Below are 25,476 nucleotides of genomic sequence, written 5' to 3'. Positions count from 1 at the left end.
TGATACATTTTATGTAAATATGTTCTCTGTACAGCGCTTTGGCGAAAGCGCTATATAAATGGCATATCATTATGCAAATCCCCACATATAAGAACACTTATGTTGCACTAATGTTATACTCTCCTAATGTAAGAATATTTATGTTGCCTTTGACCTTAAAGGAATAGTGCCATCAAAAATCTTATTGGCTCAAAAGATGGGCCATGATCAAAAATATATATAAAAAATATTCATTAAGAAAGTTCCTATGTAAACCTTTGAGCAAACAAAGCTCAAAGTCACAGATTTAAAGTACTAGGAGGCATCCATTTTGTGAAATGGATGAGCTTGCTGTGCTTGTGTTAATTTCTGCCCTTGCGGCACTAATGAAGAAAAAGCCAGCCAGCTGTAATACACAAAAGCTACCTGCAGCTGGCTTTTACTTCATTATTGCCGGAGAGCAGAGATTAACACAACCTGCTGCTGGTAAGTGCTTTAAATTTAATTCTTTTTTAAAAGCACTGCAAAATAAATGCTGCGGTTATCTTTCCAACTTAGAAAGAAAACCGCAGTATTTATAACGTTGTATTTATGTTTGCTGTGGCTTCAGCTTTGAGTCTCCGGGGCTCCCCCGAGTCGGGGGAGCCCAGGAGACTCAAAGCTGAAGCCACAGCAAACCTAAATACAACCTTGTTGTATTTAAAAATGCTGCGGTTTTCTATCTACGTTTCCCAGAGCCCGAGAAATGTAGAAAGAAAACCACAGCATTTACAAATACAACAACGTTGTATTTCTGACTGCGGCGGCTTTCGCTTTGAGTCTCCTGGACTTGCGGTATTTGTATAAAGAAAATCGCAGCATTTACAAATACAACATTGTTGTATTTCTGACTGCAGCGGCTTTCACTTTGAGTATCCGGGGCTCGACTCAAAGCGAAAGCCGCCGCAGTCAGAAATACAACGTTGTTGTATTAATGATTTCTGTGGTTTTCCAACCATGGCGACGTTGTATTTATAATTGCTGCGCCTTTGCTTTTTGTCTTTCATTTTACGTTTTCTGTGCTTCCCTGGGCTTAGGGAGCACCGAAAACATAAAATGAAAGTGAAGGCAGCCTCCTCAGCTCATGTACAGCTCTGCTGTGGCTGCAGTAAGCAAAAGCTCCCAGTAGGGGGCTTTTGCTGCTTGTTTAGTGTCACCAGGGCAGAGCTTAACATGAGCTGAGGAGGCTGCCTGAAATGGCAAAATGGAGGCTCCCATGTAAACGCTTTGAGGCTTGTTTGCTCAAAAGTTCACATAGGAACTTTCTTTCAAATTATGTTTAATGCATGTTTTTGATTATTGCCCATCTTTTGGGACAATAATATTTTTGAGCGCACTATTCTTTTAACACCAGTAAAATAAAAACCCAAGTCAAAATAATGAAACATGCCCTCCCCATGTAAGAACGCTCATCATGTTACCTTTGACCTTAAGTGCAACATTCCATGCCACAGTAAGACCCAGCCAGGCCAGCCCCACTACAGTATTCCCCACCACCCCCACTCCAACCCACCATCACATAAAAATACTCAAGTTGGCTTTCCTTTGCCCAAAAATGGCAGTAAAACATGCCATACTCTTGTCAAAAAATGTTCATGCTCCAATGCCCTTCCCCAGGCCCCAGCGAGCATACACACAGATACACAGATATACACATTCAGACACATGCACCCACACAGCTGATCTGTCATTCACACAGCACCCAAAACATTTAGACTATGCACTCATTAAAACGTGCAGTCACACCCATGCACAACATTCACACTGCATTAATTCATAGGTGTGCACTTGCAAACACATCCTAGCATACAAACATACAACCACTTACACACTCCCTCGCATGCATGCAGGCATACATTCATACATCCATGTATACATACAATCCCTGCATGCACACAAATACACTTTCTTTTAAAGTTAATGCTGATAATTGGCAGCATGGGCCATGTAAAAGTTTAGCCAACAGTTAAGCCTTCAGCTGCAACATAGGGGGAGGCAATGACTACTGATACCCCCCATGGCAGGCTTTTGTCCTCTGCCTTCTCTTCAATGCCTGTTTTGTCACCTCGGAGAGCGGTGTATTTGCTTAAGTAAATACACCGCTCTCCGAGGTGAGAAATGTGACCAATTCTTGCTGGCCTAGTGAGGCTGGGCATAACAGCAGACACTCCCAGTGCGACGGACCGGGCCGGCGGAGAGGGAGACATGTGTCGTCTCTCGTTCTGGCCCAGAGGGGGCTCAGACCCAAACTCATTCTCCTGGTGGGTGCCCGGCCCCCAGAGCACCCACGTACCCTGTGCCTGTGGTTGTGGGGACATGTTATAATTTTATAGCAAGGAGAGGCTAAAAATAAGAGAAGCTGTTTTTTCTTAGCTTTTTGTATATATAGTTTGTTGGTCTTACATGCCCAGGGCCAGGGTCAGGCCTTCTGGTAGTTCACTGCCCCTACCGGCAGACTCAGTGTATGCCGGTCTGGAAAAGTGCTGGTACAAATTGTGACCGGCACCTTATTTCCAGACGGGATACTCGTAATGACCACCAATGACTAGGAAGTGAGAGGAGGAAGTAATGTTGGTTATATTTTATATATATTAGTTAAACCTTAATGTTGAGTTTTCACACATTTATTGATTTGAACTTTTTATAGATAGTAAGTAACCTTTGCCAAAATTCTATTGCTGCGAACTTTTGACTTGTTTGATGCATCTGTATGCAGTTTTCCAAAGAAGTTTATTGGCCCAGGCCAACCCGAAACCAGATAGGTTGGCGGAAATTCACGCAACGGTTTAAAAGAAATAACGTGTTTTTTTTCATCAATTCTATGCATTCTTATGAATATTCTCACAAGAATCGGAAATAACATATCCTTGCCCTTAGAATGAAATTAAGAGTGGGCGAGGGGACATTTTCCTTCAGGGTGAATATGGGGAAGTAAAAGAGTAGTGTTTGGGTACATTTAAAGTTTATAGGGGGCTTGGGATAGTATGATTTTCATCTTGGGAGTATAAATTATGTATTTGCAAGAATTATGTGCAAGCAGCACGTCTATTTCCAACTGTGATTTTTTGGAATTACAGGAAAATGATTGCACTTCATGATACAATTTTGTTAAATGCTCACAGTTATTGTTTGCACTAAATCCTCGTTGTAACCTTTTCCCAAAAGTACTGTTACATTTTCTCGCAAGAACAAAAGGGAATAAAAAAAAACATTTCCAAAATGCTCAAACTTACCAAAATATGGCTTGCGTTCTTGCCTTGATTCCTCGTTACATCATAGCGGCCACTAGACATGGCAAGAGGGCCATGAACCCTTAATTGGGAAAAATCCCCCACTTCCTTCCATAGCAACATACTGATAATATTGAATAGGACATTTGTAACGATATGAAAAGAAATCACTTTAGTACTCTGATTGGTGAAATACAGCATAGCTCAACCCTTGCAATTCAGTGAAAGAAACTTCAGTTAAGAGGGAGTCAAGTTAAAACAGTTCAATGCAAGAGAAAACCCTTGAATTTTATTGAAAAACGACTGTGCAAATATGAAATATGTACAAATATGTTATGTAACAAAACATATATCAGTGATGTCATGTATGATGTATTTAGTGATGTCACCAGAGATGTCATCTGCAATGTCATCATTGTGGTCATACACTGCGCAACAGGGGCGCATAGTTAAGGAGGACTTGCTTGAAATGGAATTGCTGAATTATGGGAGTTTTGTTGCGTTAAATTTAATCACATTAACTCTCTTTTTCACTGAATAAATCTGGGGCATGTTATTGCTGCTACTGATCCACTACCGGTAAGCTGCATCTCCCACAGTGTGAGAAAAGTAGGAGTGACAGTTTTAAGATCCTGAGGACTTTGGAGGGTGCTATTGGGATACCGTCAGCAGAAATTCTTGGTGGATCGACAAGCAACATATCTGCAAGATGATACACCCCCTAGAGAGGTGGAAACCTAGATGTACTAAAATCTTGTGACAATACAAATCATTAAACAAGGCACACAATAGTACACAGGTTGTTCTCCCAATCTTCACCTAGTGACAGTTTTGCAGGATAGCAGGTGGACGGAGAGCCTGAAACTTGATTTCTTTCGAAAGGCAACAACACTTCCTTTTAATCGATTCCAAAGCTTTTCAGAGTGTGTTGCACCTTGATTCAAAGTGAGGCATTGTTTGCTCTACACCTTTGTTGCTTGTTGACCTTTGCCTGCTTACCATGTCAGGAATGATACTGAATTATTTGAAGTCTTGAGTAATGTGTAGTTGAGTCAGAGCCCACTTGTAGGTTACATGATTATACGCGTCTTTTGCTTCCACCGAGCAGGTGATTGCCCCGGGCTTCGCGATTGACAAGGGGTTTGTACGCATGAGAAGCAGAGCAGAATAGGGAGAGCAAACTTCCTGGAAACAGAGGAAATAACCAGTTTGACAAGTTCAGGAATGTGCACGAGGCTGTGGACAGAGGTATTATGGTCATAGAGCGTGTTCCAAAATTGATTGAACGTGTAAGATCTCCAGCCTGTAAATCATCTTAAACAATAGAACTAAGGTAACACTCGCTGTGAGTCCTGTTTAACCATTATCTCTTTATAGCCTCATCAATGAGATCAGAAGTTTCCATAGCTGTCTATGGCTTTACGAACTCAAATGCTCCTCGTAACTAAAAATCTCACCACAGTCACTCCATGCATTGGGTACTTCTGCTTACTTTACAATGGGATGAAGGAAGCATTCCTATATATATTGCCATATGCTCAAGCAGAAAGCAGCTGGCAGAATGTCCCTGCAAGTCCAGACATTGACCCATTTATCCCTTATCGTGTGCCAATTTCAATGGCTGGCTTTGAATGGCTAGTGCCAATTCCTTTGGATTTCCCGGACCTTGAATTTAGGCTTCGGAGCAGGCCTCCCTCATAGGCTTTGTTTTTCAGAATTTGTAGCAGGCATTTCTCCAAGGCCTTGGGTTTTAGTACTCACGCCAGACCTCTCTTATGCATTTAGGTTAAGAATTCACATTAGGTCACTTCCCTACATCTTGGGTTTTAGGATTCAGATCATGAATCTTGCTAGAACTGAGCTCCTTCTGCAAAGGGCTTGGACCCTCTATTATCTTTTTCCAGGCATCGTTGGTAGAATGTCGCAGTCTTTGGCTGTACATTTCTCCCAAGGAGTGGAGACAGGCTATTGTGCCCGCCTGGCCAGTCTTTCTCCTGCAGAGGGTCCAGGGCTTGGCAGCTCTCTATCTCTCCTTCCAGCAACTCCAGGCTTGTACTGCCTCCCTCCAGGCAACAATCCCTCCAGCCTTCTTCCCTCCAGCAATCTCACCTTGTGTCAAGGGAGCACTGGCAGGTACGTTTGCTTCGTCCAGGTCCATAGCACTGAATTAACTTTCCCATCCCCTCTAATACACATGATGCTTTGCTGCTGTTTCTAATCTGGCCCCTGATCCTTGTTCCCCAGGCTACTGGGTTTTCTTCCCTGCGATTAGTTCGTCTTTGTGGGACTCTTAATTACTCTTGTTAATCCTCTTGTTAATTTGTTATTAGTCAAGTCTTGGTGTTGGTTAAAGACTCTTTATTGGTTCTATTAGCACTGATGCAGGGCTGTACGGTTCTGAAGGCTTCTATAGATCAGGGACAACTCACCACAGTGGCCTTTTTTATCTGGGACAAGCTCTAGCAGAGGTGGCCCAGCCGGTTCCATAATCACAGCTCAAAGCAGTGGGTAGCAAGCCCCCAAGAACCTAGCAGCTCCTTTCAGGTCAGAGCATCAACTACTCATATAGGACCCCTCTCATAAATAAACATTCATTGAAGTTCCATGGTCAGTGCTGGCTGGTGATCCCATCCAACATGTTGCCCACCTGAACATTCCTGTGTGCAGATCTGGAATGCCAATCAACACATAACACACCTTCCTCCTGAAAACAGTATCCTCAATAATTCTTTTTCTCTCTTTTACGGAAGTCCTGAGATTTTATCCCTAGGTTTTCTGAGGACCTCAACCTTCACGCACTCCCACCTTGGCAAGCTTACCTTTATCCCACACCCTTTCATCTTCCAACACCACTGCATCATCGTATTCTCTGCGGTCCCCAAAACCTACTTATCCCTTTGCAGACTATCATGCTCTTCTTTACCCATACATACTCACTGTCATGAACATCAGCCATGGGGGTCATACTGCATTATGCGGCTTCCTCTATCTTAGCACCTCGAACATTACCAACCCAGTGGTGGGATGAGAGCTAACCTGTATTCACACAAACTGCATTCCACAGCTCTTTCCTAACTTTCTGCCATTCTACTGGAAGCCTCTACCACCTGTATGAGTGTACGATTGAACCTTGCAACCACGTTATTGGTTTCAGGATGATACAAGGAGGTCTGGCAGTTCTCTCCCGTTCTGGAATCATTCCACTATTCTCAACTGCACCCCATTGCCTGTCAACATCTTACTAGGAAATCCCTCTCTCTGAAACACCATATCCAAAAATGTCACTACAGCCTTTGAATCAGCTTCTCTCACCACCTGAGCTTCTACACACTTTGGTTAAAGATCCATCCGAACCAAAATATATTTTTGTGCCCCCTCACCCTCAAAAGGACCTAAAATATCCAGTTCTACAAACTCCCAAGGCAGGCTAGGAAAATCCAATGGCCTCATGGCTGGATACGGTTTCTCAACATTTTGTTCACATCATGGAAGATCTCACACTCACTGACCATATTATCAATGTCCACAGCCATGCCAGGCCACTAGCAATCACACCGAAGCTTGCCCTTGACCTTGGTCATGCCTAAATGTCCCTTGTGACCCGCATCCAAAATCTTCCATCACCTCAACCTCTTCTCCACACATCGCTTCCTCTATACCTGGTCGCACTTGGGATAAGACATCTGCTACCACATTATCCTTAACTGCCAAAGGTTCCATGGAAAAGCTGTGTCCTTGCAGGGAAGTAACCCACCTCAATAATTCTCTGAAATATACCCTAAAGGCCAGAGTCGTGAACACCCCAACCAATGGTTTATGGGTGTCCAGTGAAATGGTTGACCCAAAAAGGCAGTTTTCACAAAGAATTGTGGCAAAAAGGCTGTGGTGTCCCGGTTTTTTCAGCTCTTTCTAGGAAAGTCAAATCTGTGTATTTTTACATTTGCTATTGTGTCTAGAAATTGGGCTTTTCCCCTCTATCCCTTTATTTAGGATTTTCCCTCTATCCTACTAACTCGCTTCTAGGTGTCCTGTTTTCTGCTGTTGGTGTAGACTAGTCTTTTGCCCCTTTCCCGAACACCTGATTCTACACTGTTGCTTTGATGTGTGATTTAGTTTGCTGTCATGCACTACAGTACTCTCGCCTTCCCTCTCTCCTCCCTTCTTTCTCTCCATGCTCTCCCTCAATGGTGCTCAGTATCTCCCTGTCGAAGTCTGGAAGGAAAATATTCAAGAAGGATCTCCTGGTATCCAACCCAGGCCTGCCCATCGCTGACACCTATGTCAACGCTTCTTCCAGGCAAACTTTCACCAACATCCTCTTTGTCATTCCCTCCCGTGACCTTTGCATTCCCCTTATGGTTGCAGCGCTCTCTCCCCTTTCTCTTCCTCTCCCATTAATGTTGGCACCTGTTGGGAAGTACTCTTGGCATCCTTCCTGTCCTCTAGGGCCCTCATTAATGTCTACCTAAATGGCACTGTCATGGTGTAGGGCTCTCAGCCCAACATCCTCCTTCTTGATAGGCATCTTCCATCTCTCATCAACTTCCTCCCTTTTACTGCCACTTCTCCTTCTGCCACCCCTCTGGCCCCTCTGACACCTCCGATGGTTGTACCACACTCCTGTACCCCTCCTCGAAAGACCTTCAAAAGTGGCAACCTGCTCCACTTGGCTACCCTCAACCATCTCTCTGCCGTCAAACACTCCTTCGACATCTGCCACCTCCTTGAAGACCTCAACATCTTTGCTCTCACTGTGACGTGGTTCACTCCCAGCTCTGTCACAAGTTTTGACACTCTTCACCCTGAGGGCTACAAGATTCTTTCTACGCCCAGGCCTAACCGGTCCGGGGATGCAGTGGCCCTGATCTTCCGTGAGTGAGTCCCTGCTACTATCATACCCACGTAGGCCTACTCCTCTTTTGAATGCCTCATATGCAGGCCTGGTGTCTCTCCTGTCCTCTCTCTGATTCTGGCCACCATCTTCAGGCCCCCTGGCCAGGTCTCCCTCTTCCTCTCAGAGTGGGTTAACCTCACTTCTTCTCTCCTGCCCTCTACCCCCAAGCTTCTCCTTGCAGAGACTTCAAAATGCACCTCAACTCTCCTAATGCGCCTCTGGACTTTTCTCCAACCTCTGTGACTCTCTTTCTCTCTCCATTCTCCCCTTCGGTCCGACGCACTCAGCCGGACACACCTTGAATGCTCTCATCTCTGCAGACATTCTTATCTCCAACCCTCTCATTACTCCTCTCTCCTGGTCTGATCATGCTCTCCTGTCCTCTCACCTGAATCTCTTGGGTCCCCTGGCTAAACCCCCGCCCACACTGCCAGTCTTCTTCTCCGTCATCGACTTATGAATCGAGTATCAGTTGCTGCTTTTGCCGCCAACTTCACCCCCTCCCTACTCCTACCACAGACTCTCACTCTGACATAGGCCTTACCGATCTTCAAACCTCCATCTCCAACATTCTGGACATTCTTGCCCCTGTCATGAGGAGCCACATGAAACCTGCCTCCAAGTGAAACTCCAGGTATGACTCCAACCTGGCCTCTTTGAAATGCAAGTGCAGGGCAGCTGAGCGGAAGTGGCAGGCTTCAAGCACACCCTCTGACAAGTTGGCCTGCCGCCTGCTCCAAAGGCAATACAGACTTTCCATCTGCTCGAAGTCGAGGGCCTATATCCAAGTACGCATCTCTGGGACCACTAACAACACAGCTGAGGTATGCATGTGAATGAAAGAGTTTGAGTTTAGTCATGAAGGTATGAAGATTTAACATATTGCATTTTAATGTTGGTCATTCAAATCTCATATATATTCACTTTGTATTTGACCTCCGACAGATTTTTAGCACGAATAAACATACATTTTGGTAATTCATTGCGGAATTGAAGCTCATCCAGACTTTTAAACAACACTACGGGTGAGTCTGTACCCCACAAATAAGAAGAATTAGGTATAACGTTTGTATACATATAGAACAATGATTACAGTATACATCATTGTTAGTATTACTTTTCTTTAAATTTAGAATACAGACGGCTGGAGTGCTGTACGTAAGAAGTTGTTCTTTAAAGAAGGGTGCTAGACACCACAGGAAAATGATTAAGGTAATTTTGAAAACATGATAGTCATGTATGGGATTTATTTTGGATTTAGAAATGAATGTGCACAAACATGTACCTACTTTTACCTAACAGGGGCTCTATGTTGTTGTTGTTTTCTTCCCCCCCACCATCTAATCTTCCATCTTTAACGAATTGCCTTTACTGGGTATGTATGTTTTTCAATTATTCATTTTATGCATTTGTTGATTTGTGTACTCAACTATGGTGAACTATGTTAATATTGGTTATTTACTCTCAAACTGTTGATTGGAATTATAATCTTGTTCTGATTTGGAATTTTCACATGATGTGGATTAAAACATTTTCATTTATTCTCGTATTATAATTATGTAAGAATTTACAATAAGTGGTATGGTTAACGCCCTGAAGAAGGAGATACGCTCCGAAATGCATTGGCATTAAAACAACCGTTGACAAAATGAAACAAGTCTGCTTCTTATTTAGCAAAACACCCAGCTGTTGATGCTCCTCAGATTCAGGATTATACTCTTGAACTTTTTCTAAAGTGGCTCTAAATACGATTTTAGATATCCATGAGCGATGAACTCTAAGCTAATTAAACATTAAAACAAACACAATCTGAACAGTGAGCTCCAGAAGCGCTCCAACGGAGAGCGCCGGACTTAGCTGGATGTGTTCATCCAACTTTTTCTCATAAGGGAATTGTTTTTACTGACATTCAAATGAATAAGAATATGGCAGACGAGTTTGCTTTTTATATTGTCTAGAAACCTCATCAGGTTATATGGGAGAGAAAGAGGAGAGCAGGAGGGAAGGGGGGGGCCAAAGGAGCCCTGATGGCGGGTGAGGGATAAGGGTGTGGTGTAGAGGAGAAAGATGACAGGATGTCCTGAGTTTTAATAATAAAGTGAGAGGCCAGAGAAGTGCAGAGGGCCACGGAAGGAAAAAGAGAAATGGAGACTGTGGTAGGATTGGCGAGTTCCTTGAAAAAAATCAGCTGTTTTGTTAGTGTCCCCAGAGAGGCGGGCTTGGATCTATCGTGACACATAGGAGACTTCCTGGCCACACCAAACCCCTGCCAGCATTTGGTCTGCTAGTGACACCACAAGGTCTGTTCCACAGTTTTAACCCCCCCCGCTTTTTAACAGGTACTTCCTCAAATTCCTTGGTATCTGTAGCTTTGTACTTCTGCATCTGTTTGAGTTAAGGGACCTTGAAAGTAGCTTCTCTACACCACTGTTATATTTCCTTTTCACTATAGATAGCTCATCTATCACACAAGCAGTAACCTTGGCCCTGAAGAAGGCTGGGCTCATCAGAATAGATTGACCCACCCCAGCCGAAACTCGAGTAGGCCATTTTACAACCAGGTTATGTCAACAAAAGAAGATCCAGCATTAACTGTCAGCCAAAATGTGGCAGCTTTGCTCTGCTGTATTGGCATCTTTGGAAGTTACTAGGCAATAGCTTGCACTATATGAAGAATTGTATTAAGAATCATATCCTGTCAGTGAATTGCAGGTGGATTTCATGATTATTTGTCTGTTTAACCAGGTATTTCTACTGTTCCTGTAAAAAATTCCGATTTAGATAGTGTTTGGAACCATAAGTGTTTTCTTCCGATGACACCACAGGTTCATGTTTGTGGGTGATGTGAGTGGACTAGGAAAACCCTCTGCATCATCCATAAGGCTTTCTGGGGCCTGGGTCCCTGCTTAATCTAACTCTCTCTCCCTAAATACCTCCCCACTGGAGCCCTTCAGTCTTCTAGCTCCAACTCTCTTCAGACCAGTCTGTTCTCCAAGCAGAGAGTGGTGGGTAGATCTCTCTCCTCCGCGGGCCCCTTCATCTGAATGGCCTCCCTGCTCCACTCATACTTGAGCCAGATCTCCTTAAGTTCCGGAAGCCTTTCAAGACCCTCATTTTCTCCTCCTCCTTCCCTCTACCCCTCCCCTGCTAATGTTCCCCCTATGCCTCCTAACTGGCTGCCTGGTTCCTTCAGATTTTTCAGGGCACCAGGGCCTCCCCTACCAGTCTCCCCCTGCACTTGGTCTCCTCTGACCGCCCCCTTTCACCCTACCCTGCACTTGCCCTCAGGGCTCCCTTCCCCGGCACTTTCCTGCCTGGGTTTGCAACCTCTGAGCCTTCCAGCCCCTTTCCTCAAACTTAGCACATGAACCTCCTGCTCCAGCACTCCCTGGGCTCTGTCCACCTGGCCTCCCCGGGCACTCGCTGAACCCTCCAGCACTTCCTCACCTGCCCCGCCCCCCTGCACTTATGTTACTGCACTTGCATGATCTGAATGTCACAAGGCCTAGTAGGACCATTTTGTTTTTTTCATCCCTGTCCCCCCCACTTGTGTTGTTGCGCCTTGAAACACATTGGTTATAGGTGCATTATAAAATCCCAATAAATTAAAAAAAGAAAATAAATCGGTCATTATCCATGCCTCACAAAGTGTATCAAAAGGAGCCAGTGCAGGTGCCGTAGCCATAGTCCTCTTGATGTCATTGATTAGCTTTGCACTCTAGCATGCAGTTGAATTCCACACCATTTTTCACAACTCCCTGATGTTTTTGCATCTGCTGGCAAAATGCACAAACTGGGCGTGATATTCAACCAAGCCTAAAAACGACAGCACTTCCTGTCGATCTTTGGGCTCTTATGATCCATTATCACAGACACAACACCCTCCCTGGGCTCTACCTCTTTCCCGCTCAAGGTGCGCCCAACATACTTTATGGATGCCACCCTCATTTTGCACTTTTACCTCCTTAGAGTTAAACCCGCCTCCACCCAAGTCCGTAGGACTGTTCCAAGTCTCACATCGAGCTCCGGCTCTGTCCTACCAGTGACCAGAACACTGTCCTGGAAGCAAACTACTCCCTTCATGTCTCTAAACAGCATGTGAATGGTCCTCTGGAAAAACACAGCAGCAGATACTGAGCCAAAGGGCATCCTCTTGAAACAGTACATACCCTCCTGAGTCATAAATGTCTTGGGATCCCGCAGGATCGGAGGCAACCTAACATGATGGTACACCGATGGAAGGACAAGAGTGCTGAAAACGTCCTCACCCGCCACCAGACTGACCATCTCTCCTATATTGGGTAACGGACACTTGTCCACAGTCATTCCTTTTCAACCCTCTCAAATACACACAAAAAATGTATCTCTGCATTGGCATTCCATGCCACAACACTGGCCGAGACCCACTCGGAAGCCTCTACTAGCTCTATGATTCCCTCACATACTTGGCCTTTACCGCCCCCCTCATACATATGGTATACTCCTTACCTTTGCCACCACTGGACCTGCTCCTTCCTTCAGGCTTTTCCCATGGTGAATTCACTTGAGACACCCCAACACATCCCTAAGCACATCCTTAAGACTCTCTTCAACTCTCCCTCTCACTTCTTCACTCACTACTATCACTATCGCAGGCACACTGGGATCCAGAATTATTCCCATATCGCTCTGCTGGTACCATCCTATTCGACGGCCAATGTGCTTCGCAACGTACACACCTGACACAGGTACACGACCTTTGCACTCAAGTTTGGCTTGAAACATTCAACGATGTCTGTATTCGCTCCTTCATAAGCATTTGGCCTCATCCCAGGCTGTTTCAGCCTAAGCCGCCTTCCATCAAACTTCCCTTCTATGTAACAAGCAGTGTATGTGCACACCGTTCTTTTGTACAAATGGAGTCAAATGGTCGTGAATGTAAAGAATATTTGGGTGCAGAGGAGGTAACACAACCTTGACACAAGGATGGAAGAACAAGTCACAGAAGAAAAAGTATCGAAAATGTCAGATAATCCCGTCCCCTGCACACCTTTTTGCTGAAAACGTCAGCCAGAGATTAGATGGAAAGCCTATGGTTTTTTAACAGCATGGCATGCAATAATATAATAAAAGAAATTCCAATAATTCATTCAATGACAATCCAGTTCAACAAAAGAATGTATCTTTATATTCGTTAGTATCAGCACAACGCGTTTCGGGATTCAAATCCCTTCATCAGGTGCAAATTCACAGTTCTACAAAGTAAATAACAATCCATCTGTACCATATGTGGCTATATCCAAAAATGTCACATGTCAGATATATGCCATAGTAAGTGTCATTTTCACAAGAGTGACTATAGTACTCAATTCCTTAAATGCCGGAAAAACCATTTGACATGTCGTGTAGTGTCTATATTGATCTATATTTGGTCAGTAAAAACCCAGAGTGGAAAGCACTCCCAATTCCGAAAGGATAAAGAATAGAAACCCACCGAAATAAAGGGTGAAAATAATGTTATAGCACCAGTATCGTATGTCTCTTCATGTGTCTGAATGTGGTGCCTGTAATGGGAAAATAATGCATGGGGGCATCACCCATTTTAGCGGAAATATTAGTGGAGAAAGATCAATGTGACAAAAGGGGATACCTGAAATGACAGACACGCTGTTTTATAAGTGCAAAATCTCACGTGGTTGAAGAATCGAGGTAGGGTATCTAAAGATTAAGATAAGTAGGTACCATAAATTACAAAATATTGAGTTATGAGATGTAATAATAATAATACATGAGGAAACATGCGGTATCCACATTACCTATCTGCAGAGTCTGCTGCAGAGTCTTTTGGATATTGGTACTGCAGGACTCTATTTTGCTTTGCTCCAGGAACACAGAAGACTTTTCCAGTCCCCTTTCTATCTCTGGCAATTTTACTCATAATCCCCAGGAAGCCGCGGATCGGCCGCAGAGTCTGCTGCAGAGTCTTTTGGTCTTTAGGCTTTGCAGGCTCCACGGCTCTGCTTTACCTACAACAAAGAACTTCCACCAAGAGAATTCCCTGAGACTGGTCTCAAATAACTGGTGAAACCTCTGCTCCGCGGTGAGTGGCAACACCTCCCCTTTCTACCCGCCCGCCGCTTCCCTTGCTTCCCTTGCTTCCCCCAGCCCCCTATCCAGAAATACACTCACGGCATCTTAAAGCCTGTCCTGTCTGCCCCCCCTCTCCCTCCCATCAGCTGATTCCACACTCCCATCCTTGCAAGTCTTTGCCTTTTTACGTTAGAAGTCTCCCACCCGCACAGCAAACAAACAAGAAAACCAAGCCCGCCCGCCAACCCTTACCCACGTGCTCTTGGAGCCTGGCCTTCCTTTCACGCTCGCCGGCTCCTCTGATCAAGCTGCACGCGGATGAGCCGCGAGCCTGCCCGCTCGCTGCTGCGCGGCCGCACCGGCAGGCCCTGCGCGACAGTGGTCCGACTGTGGACGGATGAGCCACGGGCCTCTCTGCTTGCCCCTCTGCAACTGACACCAGGAGACCCTGCGCGCCTACGCGCCTATCCCCCCTTCCGCACAACTTGCAGTGCATGATCTCCCATGACCTCCAGCTTTCCACGAGGCACCCTGTGAGCTGCACCCTTCCATCCTGCAGTCACGAGCACGCCGGCTCCATCTAGTGGCAACCCTTTGCCACTGAAGTCAATTCATCACCAGCTGAAGGACCCGAATCTGCCACACTGCTCAGTGCCCATCCAAGCAGCACTGCATTCTGACTCAAGACAATTTCACACAACCAAGAAAAAACCAGAATCTTGCACAAAAAAGAATTTACCGGGACATCTCCTCCAAAATCCACCTCCCTGAAAACATAAAGTGCTGCATAAAGAGCCTTGCTTCATAACAAAAGAAGCAGTGATTTTTCAATACAAGCAAGTGCCCGGTTCTTTTTTCACTCTCCTGTGCCACAATAAGAATATACAAACTTTTCATAAGTCAGGAGAACACAGGGAGTAACCTCCTCTCTGCCTTGCATCAAGTGCCCACCTCGCTGCAAGAACATCAAAAACACTAACAGCAAAAGAGACCTCCTTGCTACAACAACATCAACAGCACGAGCGATTTCCTTGGGGTGCCGAACTAAGATCCTTACCAACTAACAAAAGGCAGGAGACTGCAGGGGCTTTCTCCCCTTTGATCCTGCCAACCCTTACCCTATACCAACGGAAACACCACCATTGAAAGTATATTATTATAACAACAAAACTACCAAAAACAGGAGACTGCAGGGGCTTTCCCCCCTTTGATCCTGACCAGATCTTTGTGCTGCAACAAATAATCTCCAGCGACCATCTGAATTAACCGGAAGATAGGAGACTGCAGGGGCCTGCTCCCCTTTGATCCTGTCCTAGGCGCTCCAACAAAGAAACTCAGATGACCCAGCTCTTCACCTTGGTCTGCACTGCTTCATCTAAAGTGCTCACACGATATCGCACCCACCGGAGCACAGGAGACTGCGGGGGCTCACACCCCTTTGATCCTGTCCCGGGTGCTATAACAAAGAAACCTCGTCCAACAATAACCCATCTATCATCGCACCAAGAGACTCACTCACCTTGAAATGCAAACTGGGACATTCCCAACATCAAAACTTGTAAGAGTACTAGAGACGACAGGAAACCACCTGTCTCCCTCAATGCAAAAAAAACAACCCATGCGGCCAAATACAAGGCTCAGAGGAAAGCTGCACATAGATCCCTCACAAACAACAATGGAACAGGCATACCAAAAGAAGAACTCTAACAAACTTGTTACCGAAAATCGACCAACCCATAACACCTCAGAGCTACAAATCCAAGACAACGAAATACAAAAACAGTTGGAAGATATAGAACAGACCCTTTCAATAAGCATAAGCGAACCCTCACCACACCCAGATTGTGGACAAACTAAAAAGCCGATTCAAACAAACCAAGGAAATCAAAGCGCTCAAGACTTACCAATCCCAATGTCGTACGCAGCCGGGCCGATTGGCGGGTACTTCCGCATTGGAGGCTCTGGCGCAGACCGTAGTTCCAGCACGTTGCTTTCGCTTACGTGCAGCCGCGGTCTAGTTCTCTGGCAGCATGGCGGTCGCTGGGAGGTATTTCAGTCTCTCACTCCCAGCGATCGCTGCGTTGCAACCCCGTAGTGTTTTGTTTCCTGCTTTGGGTGAGAACGCTTGTATTTCCCTTACCGCGGCTTGTTCCGTGCTTTTCCCTTCACCTTTCCTAGCTCTCTCTCTCTCTCTCTCTCTTCGCTCCTGTGCTTCACATTGGCTTTCATTCAGCTCCTGCGGCTCTCTCTCGCCGCCGGCTCGAGTCTCTCTCGCTACTCGTTCTTGCGAGGCGATTCCTGCCTTGTTTCTGCCATCATCAGCTGTCGTTTACCTCCTCCAATCCTCAGTAGCCGGCTACCTACTCTTCTGCTACCACTGGAGACGACGTACCATCAATCTCATTGGGAGACTCCGGATTGGCTTCGTTCCTTTCAAGGGTTTTTTCTGCCGTCAAGGCTTTTTCCCTTGTCGCCTACTACGGGAGAGGAGTCCCAGGACTGCTTGTTTCAAGCATTCACTGTGGCTTCCTCTCGTGGTAGACAAGTATCTTCGACCACGAAGAGAGACTTCTGCTCACGTCGGCATCTCAATACGGAAGAGTTGGAGGATTACCGATCAGGTGAGGAGAGTGGGGAGGAGAGGGAAACAAAATCGGACAGTTTGCAACGCCCGGAGAACACAATGTCAGCCGAAGAACAGATCCAGGAACTCTGGAAGGCGGTTCAGGACCTGTCACAAGAATTACAGACGGTTAAAGCTGAAAACGTGGTTCTGCGCCAACTTGCCACGACTCGGGAGGTTTCGCCTGCTGAACTACCGACAATGTCGCTTCCTTCGGGGAAGTTTGATGGTTCACCAAAGAAGATAAAAGAATTCATGGAGGCTTGTATAGTGTACTTTACATTTCGGCCTCGTTCCTTTGCCAACGATCAATCCAAGGTAGGCTTTTTGATCTCAAACATGACTGGTAACGCCCTTTCTTGGGCCACGCCATTGGTGATCAGTTCTAACCCCATATTACATGACTTTGTTGGGTTTCAGGCCTTACTGCAACAAACATTTGAGAGACCGGAACTAACCTTCACTGCATGTGAGGATTTGTTGGATGTACGGCAAGAGTCCTCAGATGTTCTAACCTATATATCCCGATTCAAGACTCTGGCGGCAGGAGCAGGTTGGCCGGAACAAGCCCAGTACACCATCTTCAGAAGGGGCCTAAGAGAAGAGATTAAGGACGAGCTTGCCAGGTCCTCTCGTCCACCGACTTTCGCTGATCTGCTATCCTCCACATTGCAGATTGAATATCGTCTTCAAGAACGCCGAGCAGAACGCCGCAAACATTGTGTAGCAACAAAACCTCATACATCCAATACTTCTACGTCCTCTTCTCATGCCTCCTCCCACTCCCTCGAAGAGCCAATGCAGATCGGAGCTACCAGGGGTTCGCTTTCTTTTGCTGAGCGAAGAAGGAGAAAGGAAAAGGGACTGTGTGCCTATTGTGGGTCTGAGCAGCACCAGCTCAAAGATTGTCAGGTGGTTCCAACCCGGTCACAGGGAAACGAACTTCCTCGGCGCCAGTAGGGACTTGGTTCCGAGGATCAACTTGCAACCCATTTAGTCCCTATGTTTCTCTCTCCATTTCAGCTCCCAACACTTTGGAGGATTCCAGGTTGATGGTTATTCCTGTACGAATTGAATCCCGGGGAAGGTCTATAGATGCCTTAGCCCTCCTGGATTGTGGGGCGGCCGGTAACTTTGTGGACACTCTCTGGGCAGAGAAGGTGGGCCTTCATAGAGTAGCCCGCAAAGAGGATCAAAAGGTAGAGGGTGTGGACGGATCTCCCCTCTCGTCGGGTCTGATAACCCATACCACGGAAGAACTAGGAGTTACCAGATTCCAACATAGAGAAGTGCTCAAATTCGATATCATTCGAGCAGCGCACTTTCCTATAATTCTAGGAGTTACCTGGCTTCGTAAACACAACCCTCAGGTAAACTGGACTAGCAACCAGTTGAGTTTTTCATCTCTGTACTGCAGACAACATTGCCTCTCAGGACCATTCCATGGGGAGTCCCTTACTTCGACGGTGTTAACAAGCGATCATGTGGGAGTTCACGCATTACCACATTATTGTTTACCCTATCAGGAGGTCTTCAAGGAGACTATACCTGCGGATCTACCCCCACACAGGCCTGAGGATTGCTCTTTAGAGCTGGAACCTAATGCTTTAGTTCCTTTCGGTAGGATGTTTTCCTTAACCCAAACCGAGAGACAGGTATTAAGGAACTACCTGAATACCAATTTGCAAAATGGCCTTATTCAACCCTCCAAGTCTCCGGCAGGAGCTTCTTTGTTTTTCATAAGAAAGAGGGACTCCACCGATTTGCGTCCTTGCATTGATTACAGAGGACTAAATAAGGTTACAATCAGAGACCGCTATCCCATGCCACTCATATCTGAGATCATAGAGGCCGTACAGGGGGCCCGTATTTTTACTAAACTGGACCTTCGGAACGCATACCATTTGCTTCGCATTGCCAAGGGAGATGAATGGAAGACGGCATTTCGCACCCCGTTCGGATTATACGAATACAAAGTAATGCCATTCGGATTAGTGAATGCCCCGGCCATTTTTCAGCGATTCATGGATCGTTTGTTTTCCGATCTGTTGCTGGTTACCGTCATCATCTACTTGGATGATATTTTGATTTACTCATCTGATTTAGAATCCCATATCATTCATGTGACTCAAGTGCTGGAGCGTCTTCAACGTTATAAACTTCTTGTCAAACCCGAGAAGTGCGTTTTTGCAGTCCCCTCTGTTCACTACCTCGGATACGTTCTCTCGGAAGAAGGAATTTCCATGGATTCAGGCAAGGTCGCTGCTATACTCGATTGGTCCTCCCCGGACATTGAAAAGGAGGTACAAAGATTTCTGGGTCTCGCAAATTTCTACAGGAGGTTTATCCCAAACTTCTCAGAGATAGTACTTCCCATTACGAGACTCTTAAGGAAAGATTCAGGGCCTTTCCTATGGTCACCCGAAGCTGAACATGGGTTTAGGGATTTAAAAGGATTGTTCTGTTCCGCTCTGATTCTTCGACATCCGGATCAAAACCGACGGTTCATCGTGGAGACTGATGCCTCTGCCTTGGCTATAGGGGCAGTCCTTTTACAAACCTACGATGGTGTGGAACATCCAGTAGCCTATCTCTCGAAGACTTTGTCTCCCAGCCAGCTCAACTATTCGGTTTTAGAGAAGGAACTACTCGCCATGAAGCTGGCCTGTGAGGATTGGCGACATTTACTGATGGGTGCGCGTCATCCTTTTCTCATTAGGACAGACCATAAGAATCTCAAGGCACTACAAAACATGGAGTGTGTTAATTCAAGGCAAGCTCGATGGGCTTATTTTTTCGCCCAATACGACTTTCATATTACCTATCTACCAGGTTCCTCGAATAAAGTCGCAGATGCCTTATCAAGGAAGGAGGTTCCTGGAGACTATACCCCTCTTTCTCGAGAAGCTATGTTCAGAAGAAACAAGATCCTGGGACTCGTCAACGTTTTCTTTCAAGAAGTGAAGACCGCGTTGGCTTCTGAAAGGATGAAACTTTCTAAGCTACGAGGAGGAAAATATACCGAGAAGGAAGGTTTAGTGTTTTACGAGAACCGACTGTACATTCCCGAAGGCCCTTGGCGTAAGAAGATCATTCATTTGGGCCATGATCCACTTACCTCGGGTCATAGAGGAGTGCAGAACACTACTGAACTTATTGCAAGAAGGTTCTTCTGGCCTGAATTGAAAGGAGAGGTTAAGGATTACATCAAGGCCTGTCCAATATGTGCCAGAGCTAAATATCCATCGGGCAAGCCCTTAGGTTTGCTGACCCAACCCGAGATGCCTACACGCCCTTGGGGTCTCATCTCTACCGATTTCATTGTGGATCTACCTGAGTCCGAATCCTGCACTTGCATTATGGTGACAATAGATACTTTCACAAAATTGGCCCATTTTTCCCCGCTACCTGGCTTACCTACCGCCACTCAGATGGCGGAAACCTTCACACGAGATGTTTTTCGACTACATGGCTTACCTGACAAGATCATTTCCGATCGAGGTAGTCAGTTCATCTCAAACTTCTGGAAGGCTTTGTGTACTAGAGTGGGCATGGAGAGAGCACTGTCATCTGGTTTCCACCCTCAGTCGAATGGTCAGACAGAACGACTGAATGCCACCTTGGAACAATATCTGAGATGTTATACCAACCGACACCAAGACAACTGGGTGTCATTGTTACCCACCGCGGAATTTACATACAACAATTCTACACATTCCGCGATAGGTCTTACTCCTTTTTTTTGCACGTATGGAGTGCATCCTCGATCCATTTTTCCGGTGATTTCAGCTCCTACGAACTCTCCCACTGCGGAAGCAGTACTTCAGTCCGTTGCGGAGGCGCATAGGAGTGCAGAATTCAGTCTGAAAAGGAGCAGAAGCCGGAACAAGGAACAGGCGGATAAACGTCGGCAGGTCTGTCCCGATTGGAAGGAGGGAGACAAGGTGTGGCTCTCTACTAAATTTCTGCCTCGATGGGTTCACCCTTCCAAACTTTCTCCTCGCTTTTTGGGACCCTTTTCTATTCTATCTAAGATCAACCCTGTCGCTTTCAGATTGAAATTGTCTCCCACTCTCAGTCGCATCCATCCTGTTTTTCACTCCTCCCTTCTCAAACCTTTTGTTCCGGATCCTCACCTAAGATCTCTTCCCCGTTTGCAAGTCCAAAGTCCTGGAAGTACGAAGGAATACGAAGTTTCGGCTATCCGTGACTCCAGATTCTACAGGGGACGATTGGAATACTTGGTCTCGTGGAAGGGTTACCCGGAGTCGGAGGACTCTTGGGAACCGGTCTCCCACATTCATGCCCCCCGGTTGTTGACCGAGTTCCATCGGTGTTTTCCGGGTAAGCCTGGGGGGGTTCGCTTTGTGAGGGGGCATACTGTCGTACGCAGCCGGGCCGATTGGCGGGTACTTCCGCATTGGAGGCTCCGGCGCAGACCGTAGTTCCAGCACGTTGCTTTCGCTTACGTGCAGCCGCGGTCTAGTTCTCTGGCAGCATGGCGGTCGCTGGGAGGTATTTCAGTCTCTCACTCCCAGCGATCGCTGCGTTGCAACCCCCGTAGTGTTTTGTTTCCTGCTTTGGGTGAGAACGCTAGTATTTCCCTTACCGCGGCTTGGTCCGTGCTTTTCCCTTCACCTTTCCTAGCTCTCTCTCTCTCTCTCTCTCTTCGCTCCTGTGCTTCACATTGGCTTTCATTCAGCTCCCGCGGCTCTCTCTCGCTGCCGGTTCGAGTCTCTCTCGCTACTCGTTCTTGCGAGGCGATTCCTGCCTTGTTTCTGCCATCATCAGCTGTCGTTTACCTCCTCCAATCCTCAGTAGCCGGCTACCTACTCTTCTGCTACCACTGGAGACGACGTACCCCTCAATCTCATTGGGAGACTCCGGATTGGCTTCGTTCCTTTCAAGGGTTTTTTCTGCCGTCAAGGCTTTTTCCCTTGTCGCCTACTACGGGAGAGGAGTCCCAGGACTGCTTGTTTCAAGCATTCACTGTGGCTTCCTCTCGTGGTAGACAAGTATCTTCGACCACGAAGAGAGACTTCTGCTCACGTCGGCATCTCAATACGGAAGAGTTGGAGGATTACCGATCAGGTGAGGAGAGTGGGGAGGAGAGGGAAACAAAATCGGACACCCAACCACTTGGGACCAAATTGAAAATCAGCTAACAACAGAAAAAAACGATCAAACCAACCAATCAACCTGTAAAATCCACACAGAGGATAATGAGATCATCCAAGCTAACAAACAACCAGACATGCAATCTGAAATAAAAGAAATAAACAAACGGAGCGAGATAACTGCAGATCCAATCCTCGCAAAAACCCAGCCTAACCCGCCAACAGCCGATGTCAACGATCCAACTAGAGACACACGACCAACAGAAACACCAAATCTGCCACCAGATGAAATATCAGTAGCTACTCAGAACCAAACTGACAACGAAGAACCATCTAAACAATCAAGCCAAACGAATACCCCGAGAGTGCTGACGACAGCGATGACAAAAAACGAAAAAGCGAAACAGGCCAATCTGCAGTGGTTACAAACGCACACTGCTCAAAAAATATTAACTGAACCTCTCAAACACCCTATGAACACAGTGACAGGAAAAGCAGCTCGTCTATCTCTAGACATCACTGAAATAGAGTCCATCATGAACAGTGCAGAAAGAAGGAAAGAAATCTTCGGTGAGCCAACACAATTGGCAACCCCATCCTGCACTTCGATGCCACTACCAAAAAATCCCAACCAACAGAACTGCGAATCCCGTGGAAAACAAAGCCCATGCAGAAAACCACAACCTTTACATCTCAAAATAAGAAAAGGAACAAAAAACTACCCAATTTGAGTACGACTTCGAGGAATCCTTTCATGCGCCAGCGCAAGGAAATATCACAAACTACCCTACCCCAATATCTGGAGACACAGGAAAACACTTCTCTCCAAATGATGATAATCAAAACCAGAGACTTCCGACATCAATGTTAGAACTACAAAACATGCTGCTTGCAGTGGTGTCCCAATCCATGGTACCCTTCCTTAAACTTCACAAAGCAATAAAAAACAACATACGAGATCAAGCCACTCTCCTGGCAATGATCCACACCAAGCAAATACACACAGAAGACTTCATAAATACAATTGGGAAGCGTCTAGACTCTGAAGCAGAACAATCTCGTATCTGGCAACAAAGACTTTTTGGGATAGCACAAGGCGACAAGGAAGAAAAGATTCAACTTACAAAAGAACTTATGACCTTATTCAGAAACCAACAACAACAAGTGCCCTTACCGCAAAACACACCAAAAGAAAATACACTACTTTGCATGATACCAGAAAAATTAAACCTTGATCAACCTAGATCTACGCCAAACAAACCTTCAATGTCCTCATCGACCCAAATAACAAATCCATCAAACGCGTGCAAAGAGAAAACAAAACTGATAAACGACTCACAAACCACGATCGTCAACGATACTTTCGGGATCTTCGGTCCAGCAAAGAAAAGCGACAATGAACCAGCAAAGACACCCACCAAACACACTCAAAAGCAAACAGGGTAACGAGCATTTCTCCGAAACCTGTCTATACCAAAACTGGTCCCAGAAACAACATCCAAAAATTCAACCACAACTAAAAATCAACCTAAAAAGTCCGTAATGAAACACCCGGACCCACCAGCACAAAATCCAAACAAAAAAACAGTAGCTGCGACAGCGTCAATACACAAGGACCAAAGCTCGGAATCAGATGATCTACTCAACCTAACGACGCATGAGGACCCACCAACACAAGAAAAAATAAAAAAACGAAAAGTCAAATAAAAGACTCAAGTCTAATAGTCATTGACGAATACCAACCAAATCACTCTGTCAGCTACACAATCTCGTGTGAAGAAATTTCAGACAGATCAATTACCATTTCAATCGACGCTCCAAGCAAACAGTCAACCTATGACGAAATCTCCTCAACTTCGCTTCTCAATGAAACAAGCAATAGCACCGGAACCAGGCACTCTCCAACTCATCCAACACAAGGAAACCTTGGATCACAACACCCGAGAGAACGCACAGAGATATCTGAACCAATATTCCTGAACCCATTTCAGTCAACAGAGTGCCACATGGTACAAATAGAAAACATCATTACGAGGCCTACCAAACTGGTCCTAAACAGAGCGAATATTCGAATCCTTTTCCAAGCAATCCCAAACCTCATCCAAGTACGTTCCAGAGACATCGACCTAGTCACCTTTGCAGACGAAAACTCCAACGATAAAATATTGCTAAAACTGCACAACAAAATAACTATGGAGCAAATCTTAACATCAAAAGACGCACAACACAAGCTGGGTTTTAGCTGTACGCCTGACGTCAAAGCGAAATATGAAGATATCTCTTAGAAAGGAAAACCCCAGAAACGCTTTCACATCAAATTTCAACCAAGAACATCCGAGAAAACAGTCAAACGAGAGACATGACCACTCAAATAAGCTTCCTACTGTGTCTGACCACCTTAAGAAGACCGCGGGCCATAACTTCAGAACTGAATATAATAACGCCACCAACTGAATATAAGATCGCCAAGTCAGACAGCAGCATACCCTAGAAGACAGCATACATAACCAAGATGAAACAAGGATGAGCTACAACAATGATCGTCCGATCAGACGTCAGTATGTATCGGAAGACAGCCTAAATTTCTCAGACTCCACACAGCTGAGCAATATCTCATAACCATCAACCGACATATTAAACAGCTGGACCCTGTGCTCATGGAATACACGGGGAAACTCCCACTTGTTTAATGACCTATCACCCGAATTCGACTCATATCAGATCATTTGTTTTCAAGAAACTTGGCTTTGCAATACTCCATGCTGTGTCGGCTTTCTAGCCTTCCTAAACCCAGCCCCAACATGACTCAAAGGAAGACCCTCATCAGGTCTACTAACGCTAATCAAGATTGACCCTACATGGTCAATACTGCACACAACAAACATCAACCCGTGGATACAAAATACAGTCATAAAAATAACGACAAAGGAAGGCCTAGACTCTACTACAACGACACCCAAACACGAAAGAAAAATTGAAATCATGAATCTGTACTGGAATCCACTGGCAATCAACAATGAAGCGTTCTTGGACGGCGTCTTTCTAACAGTTGACAACCTCATTCTCAAACATACAAGAATGGAATTCATATTATGTGGCGACCTAAACCTACACCTATGGCAACAAGAGGGACAACCAACTCCTAACGAAAAACGAACAATTTGTGCCAAAAAATGGATCAAAGAAACCAGCATCCGTAACCTACTATCTATTGATTATCCTAAAGATGAAACAGGCAAGCCCCTTCCCACATGGTCCCGAGGCAAATCATCCGGCATAATTGATTATATTTATCTTTCCAAAGAGCTAAGAGCTGCAGTACAAACAACAAGCACAATTGAAACAACAAAGAGCGACCATAACCAACTTGTTGTACATCGACAAGACATGCCGCGCCAACCTCAGCCCAATCGTCCTACCCGGCAAAAAGTCTGCACAGCTGGGAAAAAACGTTGCATAACCCAACACGCAACAAGCTCACTCACAAGACAATTTATCCAAACTACTCTACCTGATGACCAGAAA

Source organism: Ambystoma mexicanum, chromosome 9 (genome assembly GCF_040938575.1).
Source record: "Ambystoma mexicanum isolate Mex_15411 chromosome 9, UKY_AmexF1_1, whole genome shotgun sequence".
In the NCBI taxonomy this organism is placed as follows: domain Eukaryota; kingdom Metazoa; phylum Chordata; class Amphibia; order Caudata; family Ambystomatidae; genus Ambystoma; species Ambystoma mexicanum.
Note: the sequence above shows the minus strand (reverse complement) of the source record.